Below are 18,167 nucleotides of genomic sequence, written 5' to 3'. Positions count from 1 at the left end.
AAGTCAGTGCGTAGTCATAAATCTTATAAAAGTTTGCCATTTTGGCTGCCGCGAGGACTATATAATAGTGAAATACATGTGGTGCGTCGCGACGGTTACGAAAATTATTTCGAAATACGAGGAATGTGATATGCTCCACAATCCAGAACATTTGTATCATCAAAACAGGAATAAGAAACTTGACGTATACAAAGAGATACCAGCTGCTATCAATAACATTCAGAGAGGATGCACATTCGAGGTATGTGTGAAAAAGCAAAGTGGTTTAAGAAACCACTATTTATCAAAGAAGTGGAAGCTAAATGCATAAAAATTCAGTTAAATGTAATTACATTTATTTTAACATGTGAAGAAAACAATGTTGACTTTCATTATACATCTCATTTATTACCATCACATCTGTTTATAGATCGTTAAGGGGAGTGGAGTCGGTACAGACGAAGCATTTATTGCTGCCCCCTTCTAAGGATTTTGGACAACACTACTAAACCGACGGGGCCGAAATAATATCGAGTATAATGAGCACTTGGAAGAAGATTCACAGCCACTAACGGAAAATATTCGCGATGTAGCTTGTGTTGTTGTTGTGGTCTTCAGTCCAGGGGCTGAACCGCACAATAACCCTAGGTTCGGTGTGGGGCGGCGGTGGGGTGAGTGGACTGCTGTAGCCTGTTGTGGGACTGTGTACCACCGAGGGCAACGGCAGGGATGGAGCGTCTCCATCGTTTCTAGGTCTCCTGTTCAATACATACATAATAGAGTGAGAGCCAGCCTTGACAAAACTCTACCATCTGGGCGGCAAGATGTATGTGACAGGCGAAATGCCCTCAGACTTCAACAAGAATATAATAATTCCAATCCCGAAGAAAGCAGGGGTTGACAGATGTGGAAATTATCGAACTATCAGTTTAATAAGCCACGGCTGCTAAATACTAACACGAATTCTTTGGAGACGAATGGAAAAACTGGTAGAAGCTGACCTCGGGGAAGATCAGTTTGGATTCCGTAGAAATGTTGAAACACATGAGCCAATACTGACCCCACGAATTATCTTAGAAAATAGATTAAGGAAGGCAAACCTACGTTTCTAGCATTTGTAGACTGAGAGAGAGCTTTTGACAGTGTTGACTGGAATACTCTGTATTAAATTCTAAATGTGGCAGGGGTAAAATATAGGTTGCGAAAGGCTATTTACAATTTGTACAGAAACCATATGGCAGTTATAAGAGTCGAGGGGCATGAAAGGGAAGCAGTGGTATGGAAGAGAGTGAGACAGGGTTGCAGCCTATCCCCGATGTTATTCAATCTGTATATTGAGCAAGCAGTAAAGGAAACAAAAGAAAAATTTGGAGTAGGAATTAAAATCCATGGAGAAGAAATTAAAACTTTGAGGTTTGCCGATGACTTTGTAATTGTGTCAGAGACAGCAAAGGACCTGGAAGAGCAGCTGAATGGAATGGACAGTGTCTTGAAAGGAGGATATAAGATGAAGATCAACAAAATCAAAACTACGATAATGAAATGTAGTCGAATTAAATCAGGTGATGCCGAGGGAATTAGATTTCCTATATGAGACACTTAAAGAAGTATAGGAGTTTTTCTATTTGGGGAGCAAAATAACTGATGATGGTCGAAGTAGAGAGGATATAAAATGTAGACTGGCAATGGCAAGGAAAGCGTTTCTGAAGAAGAAAAATTTGTTAACATCGAGTATAAATTTAAGTGTCAGGAAGTCGTTTCTGAAAGTATTTGTGTGGAGTGCAGCCATGTATGGAAGTGAAACGTGGACACTAAATAGTTTAGACAAGAAGAGAATAGAAGCTTTCGAAATGTGGTGCTACAGAAGAATGCTGAAGGTTAGATGGGTAGATTACATAACTAATTAGGACGTATTGAATAGAATTGGAGAGAAGAGAAATTTGTGGCACAACTTGACTAGAAGAAGGGATCGGTTGGTAGGACATTTTCTGAAGCATCAAAGGAACACCAATTTAGTATTGGAGGGCATCGCGGAGGGTAAAAATCGTAGAGGGAGACCAAGAGATGAATACACTAAACAGATTCAGAAGGATGTAGGTTGCAATAGGTACTGGGAGATGAAAAAGCTTGCACAGGATAGAGTAGCAAGGAGAGCTGCATCAGTCTAGTCTCTGGGCTGAAGACCACAACAAAAACAACAACTGTTGAGTTTCTAGCATTATGTATATATACCTTTTTATGTAATTTAATATTTTTGATCAAAAAACGACATATGTACTTTTTTCTCAGAAACTATTTAAGAAATTTCTATAAAGCTTTATGAAATTAATAACTTTGCACATAATAAGCTTTCCACATGAGAGTTTTTTTAATATGTCGAGTCGGAGAATTTTAATTATTTTTTAATTGTAATTCTGTAAGTACAATATAAAATTCATGCAAAATTCGAAGCATTTTGCCTCATATCTGAGGCACTGAGAACTTCAAAATTGACTTTTGAAGCCAAATTTACTGTCTTTATAGAAATGAGTGTACAAAATTTCACATTCTAGAATTCATAGATTCTGAGAAAAAGATGCATTAACGTTAAAAAAAAACATAATTCTCAGGAAACGCTGTTTATAGTTCAGCCTAACATTGTTCCTTATGTTATGTCTTCAGAAGGCCCCAGACTTGTACTCAGGGTCCTCTTTCCCTTCAAGGATTCTCTTCTCGTTTCTTGTATTTGCCTTCTTTACCAGGTCTTTAAATGACTTCTTAGCTCTAGATCTGTAAGAATATTTTTTCAAGAGGTCTTTGCCGAACGAAGTTGCGCAGTGCTTATCACACTGGACTCGCATTCGGGAGGACGACGGTTCAAACCCGCGTCCGGCCAGCCTGATTTAGGTTTTCCGTGATTTCCCTAAATCGCTTCAGGCAATGACCAGGATGGTTCCTTTGAAAGGGCACGGCCGATGTCCTTCCCCATCCTTGCCTAATCCGAGTTTGACGTTGAACACTAATCTTTTCTCAAGATGTCTTGAATGATACGTTTTATCTTGGAGTCCATTTATTCTAATACCTTCATCCCCCCTAAGTTCCCGACATTAAATCTAAGAAGTGAGTCGTACGTTGGAGTTCTGACAACTGCGGCAGATGAAAATGAAATGTTAGGACATCATTTCTATATGAGCAAATTTAGAGACACATTTGGATTATGGGTTTTACCACGAACCAACTTTTTAGAAGTTCAGAACCGGACAGAAACCTGTAATTATGCTTGGTAACGTCCAGGATACAATTTGGAAGCCTCTCCTTGTGAATGTTTATCCCTCTGAACCTGTAGATATTGAAAGCAGATAATGTGACACAATTGACGAATGGAATGTTCACCTGTAAACACCGTGTGGAAATATGTAGCCCATACTGTACAATTCATGTCACTTACGCTGGATAGATTCTTTCTGATAGCCATCTCATAATACGCTTGAAGAGTGTGTATCAACCTCTTTGTGAGTCTGTTGTGTCCACCGGAGTCCTTCCCCTCTTACAACATTTCGCCCTTCATATTACGGATAAGTTTCCTCAATCTAGAGCGCATTATCTATTGGATGTGTCCAATACGTTCAAGTTTCTCAACTGAAAGCAGGTAGCAGTATGCTACCGATTACTTGCACAGTATATTTACGAAGATAAAGAGTAGAAATTATATCCCGTGAAACCAGAAACTTTAGCGAGTTGCAGTGAGTTGGAACATGCTGCAAACCACTGAGTAACTAGAAACTTATCTCGTCAGCGAAGATCTTTACCTGAAAACTTGAAAATAGAGGAAACTGGTAGTTCCACTCGTGTTTTTTAACAAAATCCGATGTCAATGACATAACGGACTCAAAATCATTCTTCTACGTTACATAGTCAATTAAAGTGTTTTTCATGTCTAGAGAACCCGCAAACTACTCTTCCACCTGTCTTTCACCTTCTATATGTACACAATACACACCACAATCGATGTTCTCTCAAACACATAAAGACACGAAAAGGATAGAAGCAGTCAACTGGACAATTTACATGGGAGGGAATAACTGTCCAGCGTACAAACACATGCCCATATTGAATCTTCTCAAATTTCCATGGAAAACACACGCAATCACGAAGGTTTGCCAAACACATAAACAATATTAGTTCGCTGTTCACCCACCTACAGGGTGGCACAATTAAGTGAGCTACATTCCTGTATCACAGCCAGCCTCTCTAGTTCGGATGGCTCTTGCTGTAAGCCGGAAATGTCAATCGCTCCACCGATACATGCCACCAGCACGCCAGACAGAATCCTCATAGAAAACCAGGCACATACATTATATGACTGTACTTAACAATTTATCACCGTACTTAACAATTCAACATTACGATGGCACCCTCAATCTGACGACATTCGACAATGAGCAAAGCATCCGAAATACATTCTCCCGATGACGGTGGCCCTGGAAATATGAAAATCTTTAAAATTCTTATGACCGGACATAATTTTCCACGTAAATAAACCTTTCAGTCTCTGACAGCTGTCACAATTTTCCACGTCAAATACTTACATCCCTTATGGCAGGACAAATCCATTTTCTTTGCACATGTAGGAACACTGCCCACAGTACACACACTTTGCAAGCCCACTCATCATAGCGAATCGGTCAGACATCTTCTACTAAGTATAATACTTAGCCAATAAGTGAATGCTGACTATACCAAACAATGTTGAGCGGCAATCTCTCATTTGTTTTTCCTGCGAGTGGTACCAGTGTGTCTTAGGAAGAGAGACATAAACGTCCTATAAGCGACCAGCTTCGAGTATTAAGGAAACACGATCGCAACTACTGTGTTACTGTCTCAAGTGGTCTTCGTTCTACAGGTGCACACAAGCATAGCTAACTAACCAATTTTAAAAACTATACAAGCTTTATAAATCGAGGTATGATATTGCTTCTGAATGAAGTGGTTTTCCACACAAATACAGCGACATTGAATGTAGACACTGATCGCCGATGTGTGTATTAACAGACCGAAAGAGCGGGCGCACGTCGCCAGTGGTGTAAACTCGTAATGAAATCACCGATTTTAGAAGGTACTTTGGCTAAGGAACGCTGTGTTAAGCCTGTATTTGCAGCTATCTCATGTTACTGCTAGATATTTTTTCAGTATCTATAACACATTCTATCCTGATACCATGTCACAGGTTCTGCGATATATCAAATGGTTCAAATGGCTCTAAGCACTATGGGATTTAACAGCAGCGGTCATCAGTCCCATAGAACTTAGAACTACTTAAACCTAACTAACCTAAGGACATCACACACATCCATGCCCGAGGCAGGATTCGAACCTGCAACCGTAGCGGTCGCGCAGTTCCAGACTGAAGCGCCTAGAACCGCTCGGTCACACCGGCCGGCTGCGATATAGCCACTGGGTTATAGGCAGCCGAGAATGGTGATTGATTGAGAATGATCACATGGTGTGCTATGAGATGAATCACTTTCAAAAATTACAACGCTACACTGAGGTTATTAGAAATGTAAAAAATTCTATGACCAACACACTGACATTTCAGATTTTTAGTGTTACAATTTCTGGTATAAATTCTGTCTGAAACTTGGAATCAAGTCTTTTCATTCAACCACATACCTGCGTTTGATCCTATGGCGATGTCTTATCATGATTACACCCACTAGTGGATTATATTCATCTCACTCTCATATCTCAAAGAGAATAACCCTTTTAGAACCTATCTGCTACAGTAAAACTCCAAAGTGGTCTTTAGAGAGTCTCTCTGCGTCTTGTAACTGTCCCTCAGACTCTGCCCCGGCATCCCTGCAGCTTGGTGCATGGGATCGTTCCAATTTAAGTCTGAATTGAGGAGAAGTTGGACAGCACTATATCTACCACCTTTTGCAACCTGTGGAGAAGCAGGGTTAACTGAGTTAATAAGGAAGGAACGTGTTTTGATCACCCAATGGAAATGGGAATAGGTTATCGTAGCCCCATCAACCATGTACAGCGTGTAAGGCCAGCGCCATGTAAAGCTTTCTCCTGCAACACAAAGTGGTATAAAAGACAACATCGATATGGTATGTGGTAATTTAGCCCGGTTGGAGATCGATTCCACGCTGAAAACTTCAAGCTTCTCTCGACAGTAGGAGAACACTGTAATTGGGGAAGTGTCTTTGGCGATGATTTCCATTTTTTATGATCTGTAGACCAATTTTTCATGGTATGGCTGCCTGTGCAATATGACTGCTGTATTTTTTTCGACCTGTACAAAATAGTTGTAGTGTTGAAAGTCTCGAAATTTGTCTGTCCGCAGAAAGAGGCGGACAACGCTCGCACACTGGCGACAGGAGCCGTTTGGCGGGAAAATTCAGTAAGAACCAATCAGAATGCTACATTCACAAGAAGTTCCATGGTGTGAGGAAGTCACAAGGGATCTTCTGTGCGGGTCATAGGAGCCTCTACAGACTGGAAATTGGGGCCAGGTATTTACAGAAAATTCTGTGATTTCTGAGATTCACGTGGTGTCTTCTTTGTTCGAGTGTTCAGAGACAAGTCCAAGCTGACCATTCTCCTCTGGTTCGATCAGGCGGGATGTTGTCTCTCACCTGCCTTGTTGGCTTTAGAGCATATCCAGACGAGCAGCTGTAGGGCATAGAATATTCACCGAAAATCCAGCCACTTTTCTCGTCTGTAGGACAGTGCTTCGAAATCTGTTTGTGTACTTGTTCTGATTTTCCCGTCTGTGCTTGGACACCAGTGTGTGCTTCGAGAAGTGAGGAAAATATAGCCCCTGACTCCAGTAGCAGCAAGAATGAATTAAGCCCACTCACCGTTCCAGAAAAGTGATGAACACCACACCAGCTGTACGTTCGAATAGGTAACTGAAACTGGTAAAGTGGTGAGCGCCCTGTTTAGAGTTACAGAGATATTTATTTCGACTTCCTAATGTCGCCCTTTTGGCAGCTAAAATGTATCAGCTGATATCATTTTCGGTATCCGTTTCACACAAAAGCGTGTGAAGTGCCTCAGTTGTGGTCTCACAAGTGTGCTGCGATCTTTTTAGAGTCTGTGTTCAAGGGTGGCGGTATACAACACAAAATTGAGGAAAACTGCTGTGCAGCGATCCTTTGAAAGTGCATTTAGACGCCTTTTCAATTGGATTTAGTAACTCCTGAAGCAGCTCGTGCTCCAAGACAAGGATATTTCCTGCAAAAGTGCGTGAAGTGTCTCAGAGATGGTTTCACAAGTGTGTCGTGATCTTTTTTTAGAGTCCAGGTTCAAGTAAAGTGGTGGTGATATTCCTCGGAATAAAACGAGTAGTTACGTAAAAAATTGTTTAAATATTCTAGCGTCATCTGGAAAGCTCTCTTTCGCTCTCTCTTTGTGCAGTGGTACATTTAATTCCAGTGATATCTTCAATTTATATGTCTGATATTATTCCACCCATTGCTTAAACACCCAAAGCAGTTCATGTTGAGCCACAACGGGTATCTGTTTGCCGGGGATGAGAAGGATAAAGTTCTTAGGTACATTTCCAAGGCTACAGGGATGCATCTGCCCGTGCAGCTATTGTGTGGTGGTGTCATAAGTACAGCATGTGGCCTCTCTTCCAACAGATGCAGAGCCTCTCGGCTGAATATCTTGCCTATTGCAGCTCGGAAGACTGACTGGACTTTTATCGAATGACCTATTTACAGCACACGCATGTATCAGCATGAGTTGCGGAGTGTAACTTAGCCCCATACCGCTATATCTTCATTATCTGATGAAGCACTGGCGAAACTCTTCGCCCCAGGCAAGCAGCAATTTCGCGGACAAGATGCATCACATTCTCTCATGCCAATAATGTGACCCCATTGAAACTCCCTGATTTGACGGTACGGTTCCTACATACGTATTCGAGGCATTCTGCAGGTCTGTTCAAGTCACACTGATCCATTACCTTCGCCTTATATCTACAAGTGCCGCAAGCACATTTTACTCGTAGGTGATGTTGCGCCTCGATATCGATGTTGTCTTTGAAAACGCGGCCGACGTGGTTCAAATGCTAATGATTTTTTCAGAACATACTAACGTACATGTACTGTGTATATGAACGTTCTATCTCTAACCGATGAAGGTCTTCTGGTTTTTTTTCTGAATGTGAGTGTCGTTTTGACAGGACTAAGCTGCCACATGGAGATCCACAATTATAGGTTAGGAAATCATGCAGTGCTATAAAACGCACGTGTCTGTGAATTAATTGACTGCTCTCCAGCCGACGACGTCAGGTATTTAAAATAAAAATAAATAGAAAATTGACATTTTCGTTCAATCTCACGAGGTACAATTTCACAAACGACTCCCCTTAAAAGCAGTCAAAGACGACTTCAAATGTTACAAATGGCTCTGAGCACTATGGGACTTAACATCTGAAGTCGTCAGTCCCCTAGACCTTAGAACAACTTAAACATAACTACCCTAAGGACATCACACACATCCATGCCCGAGGCAGGATTCGAACCTGCGACCGTAGCGGTCGCGCGGTTCCAGACTGTAGCGCCTAGAACCACTCGGCCACACAGGCCGGCAGAGACGACTGCCTTGTAAATACACACTTGGTAGAAAAGCGTAATGCGTCTGTGAAATAGCCTAGCACCGTTGAAGAAATTCTAGGCGAGCGCGAGACTTAACCGTTTGTGTCTTCCTGTTTTGTACGGTGTCTCCTTTTCAGAAAGTGTGGTTGCGCCATCAGTCCGACCCGTCGGCCTAGTATATCATCTGTCTGCATCCCCGCGCGCTTCAGGCACAGGAAAAGTGCACAGGTCAACCCCGTTTTCAAGAAGGGACGTCGAACAGATGTGCAGAACTATAGACCTATATCTCTAACGTCGATCAGTTGTAGAATTTTGGAACACGTATTACGTTCGAGTATAATGACTTTTCTGGAGACTAGAAATCTACTCTGTAAGAATCAGCATTGGTTTCGAAAAAGACGGTCGTGTGAAACCCAGCTCGCGCAATTCGTCCACGAGACTCAGAGGGCCATAGACACGGGTTCCCAGGTAGATTCCGTGTTTCTTGATTTTCGAAAAGCGTTTGATACAGTTCCCCACAGTCGTTTAATGAACAAAGTATGAGAAAATGGACTATCAGACCAATTGTGTGATTGGATTAAAGACTTTCTAGATAACAGAACGCAGCATGTCATGCTCAATGGAGATAAGTGTTCCGAAGTAAGAGTGACTTCAGGTCTGCCGCAGGGGAGTGTCGTAGGAGCGTTGCTATTCACAATATATATATATGACCTTGCGCATGACATCGGAAGTTCACTGAGGCTTTTTGCGGATGATGCTGTGGTATATCGAGAGGTTGTAACACTGGAAAATTGCATTGAAATGCAGGAGGATCTGCAGCGAATTGACACATGGTGCAGGGAATGGCAGTTGAATCTCAATGTAGACAAGTGTAATGTGCTGCGAATGCATAGAAAGATAGATCCCTTATCATTTAGCTACAATATAGCAGGTCAGCAACTGGAAGCAATTACTTCTAAATTATCTGGGAGTACGCATTAGGAGTGATTTAAAATGGAATGATCATATACAGTTGATCGTCGGTAAAGCAGATGCCAGACTGAGATTCATTGGAAGAATCCTAAGGAAATGCAATCCGAAAACAAAGGAAGTAAGTTACAGTACGCTTGTTCGCTCACTGCCTGAATACTGCTCAGCAGTGTGGGATCCGTACCAGATAGGGTTGATAGAAGAGATAGAGAAGATCCAACGGAGGGCAGCACGCTTCGTTACAGGATCACTTAGCAATCGCGAAAGCGTTACGGAGATGATAGATAAACTCCAGTGGAAGACTCTGCAGGAGAGACGCTCAGTAGTTCGGTACGAGCTTTTGTTGAAGTTTCGAGAACATACCTTCACCGAGGAGTCAAGCAGTATATTGCTCGCTCCTACGTATATCTCGCGAAGAGACCATGTGGATAAAATCAGAGAGATTAGAGCCCACACAGAGGCATACCGACAATCCTTCTTTCCACGAACAATACGAGACTGGAGTAGAAGGGAGAACCGATAGAGGTACTCAAGGTACCCTCCGCCACACACCGTCAGGTGGCTTGCGGAGTGTGGATGTAGATGTAGAATCACCGGCAGCTAGCAGCCACGTCGACAGGAAACACCTGCGCTGGCAGGGCGTGGGTGGCGGTGGCTGCGCCGAGGCCGGCGGCGATCTCGTTAGTGGAGCAGGCCCGGCCAAGACCCGCCGCCTGGATTGAGACGTTTTATTGCCGGCAGTAACACGGCCACATCGCGTGATGACTGCCGCGGCACGCATGATGCCGGCACAAAGTAACGGTGGGGATGGGGAAGGGGGGGGGGTTACGTCGCGTGACGGCAGCGCACGCGAGCGCAGACTGCCGGGAACCAACAATTTCCGGGAGGGCCCCGTATCGGCCGCCGGCATCTCATCGCCTCGCCTACGCTCGCCTCCGTAACTGCCAGCCTCGGTTTCCATTGTCCATCACATGATGACCGCCTGTTTACGGCCCTCCGCGGGGATAACTGACCCTAATGGTGCGTGTGGCGCTTGTAATACTTTCAGAAGGGCGCCGCCGCGGAGCGTTTGCGCCGGCATTAGCCATGTCGGTCGGGCGCTGACGTGTTTGCTAGATTTAATAGATGCGACCTACAATTGCTCAGAGGCTATCAAATCGGGCCAAGCAGGTTTCGGTAGAATGTGGGTTCGGGTTCGCAGATGCATTAGTGCATGTGTGACTTTTCTACAATGATTTTTTTGTGACGGTTCCCAAACCCAATGTCCTCGGCGGTACTTTTGGGGCAGCCACCACAAGTTATATAAAGCGTGGGTAGTGACCAGGATGTAGCTATGTCTGTTGGCCGAAAAATAATTAATGACAAAAACTGCGCCGGCTAGAATGAAGAGATATCTTTATTTCAGATGAAACGTGCACTAGCAATACAAGTCCAAGTATTATCCAAGAGTAATCCGTGTACTGAGCCTAGTCGAATACAATAGCAAATATCAGACTGCTCCGCTATAAACTCCACGAAAGGCTAGCAATAGACAATCGACTGTCCATCTCGGTTTTTTTTTTTTTAATTGTGATTTCATTCCCCTGCCCCATATTGCCAGGGGAGGGCTGTCAGAGGCACAATCCGCCGCTCTTCAGCCGGGTGACATGGCAACTAAAATAAGAATAAAATGTTACATACATAAGGCGATAAAAAATGGGAACGTGAAACAGGGTAAAGGGAGAAAATGGAGGTAAAAATAGACTGACATGGAGACGTTCATGGGGGACAGTTAAAAAATTCACCAGAAAGTTAAAAAACACAGTTGGCGATTCTTAAAACACAGAGAAGACACTGAATGGACAGGCACAGGTTAAAATTCGGTCACGTTATTAAAAACACTCCAGAACAACACACTTAAAACCCACCCCGTCTCGGGGCCAGCGCTCCTCCTAATATGCAAAAGGCAGAGGGCGCTGCGGACCCGAGCTCAGCCATGGCGCGACCTCTTCCGTCGGCGGTAACGCCCTGAGGCGCCGACGGTCGCGACAGGAACTGTGGCCAGCGATGTCACGGTCAGGGCGCGCGTGCGCGAGTTGGTTGGTTGGTTGGGTCCGTGGATACAACAGATTTAGTGATTGATGTCGGATGAAGTGGGACAAAACCGAATACCTTAACTTTTAATTCATACAAATTATTTTCTTTGATCAATAAAGTTGCAAAATAAGACTATTCACATCTCTTATACACTTGAGGAAAAGAATTAGTACATCTTTTAGAAGTTTCCAATTCAGATAAGATTTATTGTTGCAGCAGTGCATACGGAACACATGAAAAGATTACATTTACAGATCAATAACACAAGCTGTTCTGAGGTACCAGATATCGATTCATGCACAAACACGGTTTAGCCTTCACTGACAGCAATGCGGGGCTGTCCCTGCCATCCAGTAGGTTGTAAAGATGACGAATACTGTCGTGGTATACGTTATGCCACGCCTGCTCGACCTGTCCACACAGATCTGTAACTGTTGTTGGTTGACGAGTCCTCCAGGTCACTTCTCGTTTCATAATATCCAACACGTGGTCGACTGGAGACTAGTCCAGAGAATGTGATGGACAGGCAAGTCGCTGCACTTCTTGCAGAGCACACTGTGCATCACAGGCAGTGCGTGGGCGAGCATTACCCTTTTGGATTAACACACCCCTTCCTATTGCAAGAACGTCATAAGACAGGGGCCTAACATCATTCCACATGTACCGAGCATCCCTTCCAGCAAAACCAAACGTGAAAAAGAGTTGTAGCATATGGCATAGGAGATCGTAAGGCCTAGGGTAGCGCCAGTGTGTCTTGCACGAACGCAGTATACGAGACAGCGACCACCAGGTCTACATCGTACATACACACGACCATCACTTGCATGCAGGTAGGATATGGTATAATCGCTGAAGACCACGCCGCGTCCTTCCATCTTGCACGTGGTCCTCTGACGGCACGAGTCAAGCCGTGCACGTCGATGCTATGCCGTGAGTGGAGGACGGGCTAGAGGTGTGTGTGCCCACTGCTAACAACGGGTTCGCAACAGTTCGTGTTGACAATTCTACCTCACAAGCCTTCTTATGTGTTTTGTGGTACATGTATGATCTGCCACTATTGTCCTTTCAACACGACGATCCTGGAGAGTGTCTGTACTGCGTAGACGTCCAGTAACATGTCTAAGTGTGTGAAAATGTCCAGGTTACTATTGACACCAGCATCTTTGCACAAGTGACGCAGCGCGTCCAGCTTGTGTGGCAAATGTCCGAAAGGACCATCTCGCCACTCGGAAGGCCACAACTGATCCCTCTCAACCTCGCTCTGTTGGCTGCACCAAGGACGAGTGCATCCCCATAGCTTGGTTACTTGCTTGCTTCACACGTTTGCACCAAACTGAGCCTTCTGGCTGTCAGAATTCCCCATGAAAGGTTAGGCAGAGATGGTGCTCTGATAGCTATGTCAATACGATATCTGTTTGCGGACGATGTTGAAACCATTACCAGTACATCTAGTATCTCCCAGGTGGCATATGCCGTCATCGGATCAGAATTTATCTGGGTGTACTTTTTTCCGGCAGTGTACGTTCAATAACATGTATGCTTCCATAGCTGAGTGGTCATTGCGACTCACTGCCAACGGAGGGCTCCCGTTCGATTCCCGGTACTGCTAGGGATTTTTCCTCGGTGAGGAGCCACTCGATTGATTAGCAGCGGTTCCAAGGTCAAAGAAACCCGAAAAAGACCAGGAGGGTGAAGTACTGACTACATGATCGTCCAAAACCGCATCAGATGACACCATTGGTGGAGGGTGACACGGCGGTTGGTCGGACCCCGTTGGCCCGTTTAGGGCCACATTGCGAACTTAATCTACTTTTTTTTATTCAACAGCATGGTACTTGTACTGATTCAGTTTAAAGTAAACCATGTCAGCATCAAAAATAAAATCCTCGTTAGGTGCAAAAACACGCGATTTTGCCTCACCCCTGGAGTACAGTGGGATATCCATTCATGAGAACTGAAAAAACTTGAAAAATAATAAAAGTGTTTTTCGACTACCGAAAATGTGCGGTAACCCTTGCAGATTCTTAAAAATACTGCCATTAGGATACCAGAAGCCTGCTTAAAGCATGGAAACAAATTTTTAACAAAGAACTTAACGTTTTCAAAACATTGCAACAATATAAGTAAACTGCTCAATTACTGGTCTCAATGAAAAGAAAAACACGAGATAGCTCGCTTTTGCCCGTCTTGGTGTACCCAGTTTTGTCCTACAGTGCAAAATTGAACGACACATGCTGTGTGGAAATTAGTAATCATATTATGTGCATCGTGAAAACATTTAAATACAATTAAAAAGATGCTTAATCGAAATAATTACTTAGCTTTTTCTTACCCGGTAAGTTTCTCTTGAAAACATTGCTCAAAGATGCGCAAACAAAGAGAATATTTCAGTAAAAACATTTAAAAGGTCTAGAAGGAAAACGAACAGGCAACACTAATGATGATTACCTACAACCTTCCCCCAAGTAGCAGTTGCTAACTATTCTGTTATCTAACCGCTGGGATAACTAGTCACAGAGATCTTGAGGTATCAGCTTTGACCCGTACGCGTGGTTTTACCCTACTTTCCCCTTTCCATAATATTCTGTCACAAATTGCAAGCTGCCTCCCTTCTTGTGTAGTGGAACTTGCATATTCACGCACATGCAGAATAATTGTTTATGTCTTGAAACATACCTCCAAATAGAAGAAAGAAGTTTAAAAAGATAACGCGATGGGAAGAGATTAATGAGAGAGGAGCAAGCTATTGCAAAGCCGCAACAACTGGAGGAAAATAATTTAAATCGTGCCTCCTTAAACATAAATTATTAACTGTTTGCCCCTAAATAAATGCTGAAACCTCCGAAAAACACTTAACTGTCGGTTGCTCATCTTTGTTTAACAGCCTCCAAAGGTATGTTGTCTGATTAATGCTAATCAGTGCAAGCTGTTTGTCTCCACTATTTGATGATCTCCGAGAAAAACTGCTTCGGTGTAAAATTTATCTGACGACGTGTAAAGTACTTACAGAAGACGAGTTCAAAGGGACCACGCTAGAGCAATTTATACCCAGTTCTACTGATGGTATGGACTTATTGAGCAATTTCAGTCATATTTCTAATATGGATGCCATGCTACTTGGTAAATTTGTGACTCAGGAAAAGGTGAAACAAATTAGGCAACAACCGTTTGCATATTAAATCGACTAAAGCTAGGCGCTTCAGTCTGGAACCGCGCTGCTGCTACAGTCGCAGGTTCGATCCTGCCCGAGCATGGATCTGTGCGATGTCCTTAAGTTAGTTAGGTTTATGTAGTTCGAAGTCGAGGGGACTGATGACCTCAGATGTTAAGTCCCACAGTGCTTAGAGCCATCTGAACCATTTGACTAAAGCTATAATAAACACCTCGGCTGAAAACATGGTAAGACAAGTGGTTGTTTCGAGAAACTGCACTCTAAAGATTCAATAAAATCTCATAAATAATGTACTTTAAGTTCAAACAATGTCATTGTTTTATTCAGATAAGTCATTGTTTTCAGACTTACGTACAATAACGACGTGTATTTAAAATTATAATTTTGTCCACAGCTTTATTCTTAAAAACTAGTGATTGGATACTTAACGTTGTTTACTTGCAAACTGAGTGCGCTTAGGATAACACTGTTTATTTGCTGGACGAATTAACGTGACATGACTGCCAAATCTTTCAAAAGTACAATTTCAAAAGGTCGAAATTGCTAAAATTTCCATTAACGATTTTAGCGGTAATAAAATATAAAAACCTAAAAATATATTCTGTGATTCACCATAATCTGAAATCAGTTTTAGGAAACACCTTACTTCACCAAGGAGTAGATGTTAAGGATGGCTCCTCGCTCCTTACCTCATCAGTCCACCTAATTTTCAACATTCGCCTATTGCACCACATCTCAAATGCTTCAATTCTCTTTTGTTTCGGTTTTCCCACAGTCCATGTTTCACTACCATACAATGCTGTGCACTAAACGTACATTCTCAGAAATTACTTCCTCAAATTAAGGCCTATGTCTGAGACGAGTAGACTTCTCTTGGTCAGTAATGCCCTTTTTGCCAGTCAATGTCTGCTTTTCATGTCTTCCTTTTTCCGTCCGTTATTAGTTATATTGCTGCCTAGGTAGCAGAATTCCTTAACTTCGTCTACTTCGTGACAATCAATCCTGATGTTAAGTTCCTCGCTGTTCTCATTTCTGCTACTTCTCATTACATTTATCTTTTTTCGATTCACTCTCAATCCATATCCCGTAATCATTAGATTGTTCATTCCACTCAGAGTATCATGTAATCATTCTTCACTTTCACTCAGGATTGCAATGTCATCAGGGTATCACATCATTGATATCCTTTAATTTGAATTTTAATTCCACTCCTGGACCTTTCTTTTATTTCCATAACTGCTTCTTCGATGGACAGATTGAACAATAGGGGTGAAAGACTATCTTACACTCTTTTTAACCCCGAGTGCTTCGTTCTTGGTCGTCCACTGTTATTATTCCCCCTCGGCTCTTCTACATATAGTACATTACCCTTCTCTCCCTATAGCTTAACCTTATTTTTCTCAGAATTTCGAACATCTTGCTCCATTTTACGTTGTCGAATGCTTTTACCAGGTCGACAAATCCAATGAACGCGTCATGATTTTTCTTTAGTCTTGCTTCCATTACCAACCGCAACGTCAGAACTGCCTCTCTCATGCCTTTACCTTTCCTGAAGCCAAACCGATCGTCATCTAACACATCCTCAATTTTCTTTTCCATTCTTCTGTATATTATTCTTATCAGCAACTTGGATGCATGGGCTGCTAAGATGATTTTGCGATAATTCTCGCACTTGCCAGCTCTTGCAGTCTTCGAAAGTCACATGGTATGTAGCCAGACTCATACATTCTACATACCAACGTGAATAATTGTTTTGTTGCCACTTCACCCGATGATTTTAGAAATCAGGCATTTTATCTATCCCATCTGCCTTATTTGATCTTACGTCCTCCAAAGCTTTTTTTCTAATACTGTGTCCCACATCTCTTCCAAATCGACTCCTGTTTCTTCTTCTATCAGATCAGAAAAATCTTCTCCCACATAGAGACCTTCAATATACTATTCCCACCTATCCACTTGCTTCTATGCGTCGGCCGGAGTGGCCGAGCGGTTCTAGGCGCTACAGTCTGGAACCGCGCGACCGCTACGGTCGCAGGTTCGAATCCTGCCTCTGGCTTGGATGTGTGTGGTGTCCTTAGGTTAGTTAGGTTTAAGTAGTTCTAAGTTCTAGGGGACTGATGACCACTGCAGTTAAGTCCCATAGTGCTCTGAGCCATTTGAACAATATTCTCTTCTATGCATTTAACAGTGGAATTCCCGTTGCACCCTTAACGTTGCCACCCTTGCTTTTAACGTCACGGAAGGTTGCTTTGACTTTCCAGTATGCTGAGTGAATCCTTCCGACAGTCATTTGTTTTTCGCTTTCCAAACATTTTTCATGCAGCCAATTCGTCTCAGTTTCCCTGCACTTCCTATTTATTCGATCCCTCAGCGATTTGTATTTCTGTATTCCTGAATTTCGCTGAACAATTTTGTACTTCCTTCTGTCAAAGAGCAACTGAAGTATTTCTTCTGTTACCCATGGATTCTTCGCAGTTACCTTCTTTGTACCTACGCTCTCTTTCCAAATTCTGAGATTGCCGTTTTTAGAGATGTCCATTCCTCTTCTACTGTACTGTCTACTGAGCTATTCCTTATTGCTTTCTCTGCAGCCTTAGAGAACTTCAATCGTGTCTCGTCATCCCTTATTATTTCTGTATCCCACTTTTTTACATGTTGATTCTTCCTGACTAATCTCTTGAATTTGTGCCTACTCTTCATCACTACTACATTGTGATCTTAGTCTGTATCTGCTCCTGGGTACGCCTTACAATCCAATATCTTATATCGGAATCTTCGTCTGTGCATGATATAATCTAACTGAAATCTTCCTGTACCACCCGGTCTTTTACAAGTATACCTCCTGCTTTTGTGATTCTTGAACAGAGTATTCGTTATTACTAGCTGAAATTTATTGTAGAACTCAATTAGTCTTTCTCTTTTTCTTCTACTCCTTCCCCTACAACTACATTCCAGTCCTCCATGACTATTAGATTTTCTTCTCCCTTTATGTACTGTATTACCCTTTCAATATCCTCACATACTTTCTTTGTCTCTTCATCTTCAACTTGTGATGTCTGTACGTATACCTGAACTGTAACTGTCTGTGTTGATTTGCTGTCGATTCTGACAAGAACAACCCTATCACTGAACTGTCCGCTGTAGTACACTCTTTGCCCTACCTTTCTATTCATTACTCCCGTTATACTATTTTTTGCTGCTGTTGATATTACCCTATACTCATCTGACCAGAAATCCTTGTCTTCTTTCCATTCCTCTTCCATGACACCTACTATACCTAGATTGAGCAATTACCACCCCAAGGACAAGAGATTGCCCTGAACCTCTGTCCGCTCCTCCGCCCTCTTTGACAAGGCCGCTGGCAGAATTAGGGTGAC

This window comes from Schistocerca piceifrons, chromosome 4, assembly GCF_021461385.2.
Source record: "Schistocerca piceifrons isolate TAMUIC-IGC-003096 chromosome 4, iqSchPice1.1, whole genome shotgun sequence".
Taxonomy (NCBI): Eukaryota; Metazoa; Arthropoda; class Insecta; order Orthoptera; family Acrididae; genus Schistocerca; species Schistocerca piceifrons.
Note: the sequence above shows the minus strand (reverse complement) of the source record.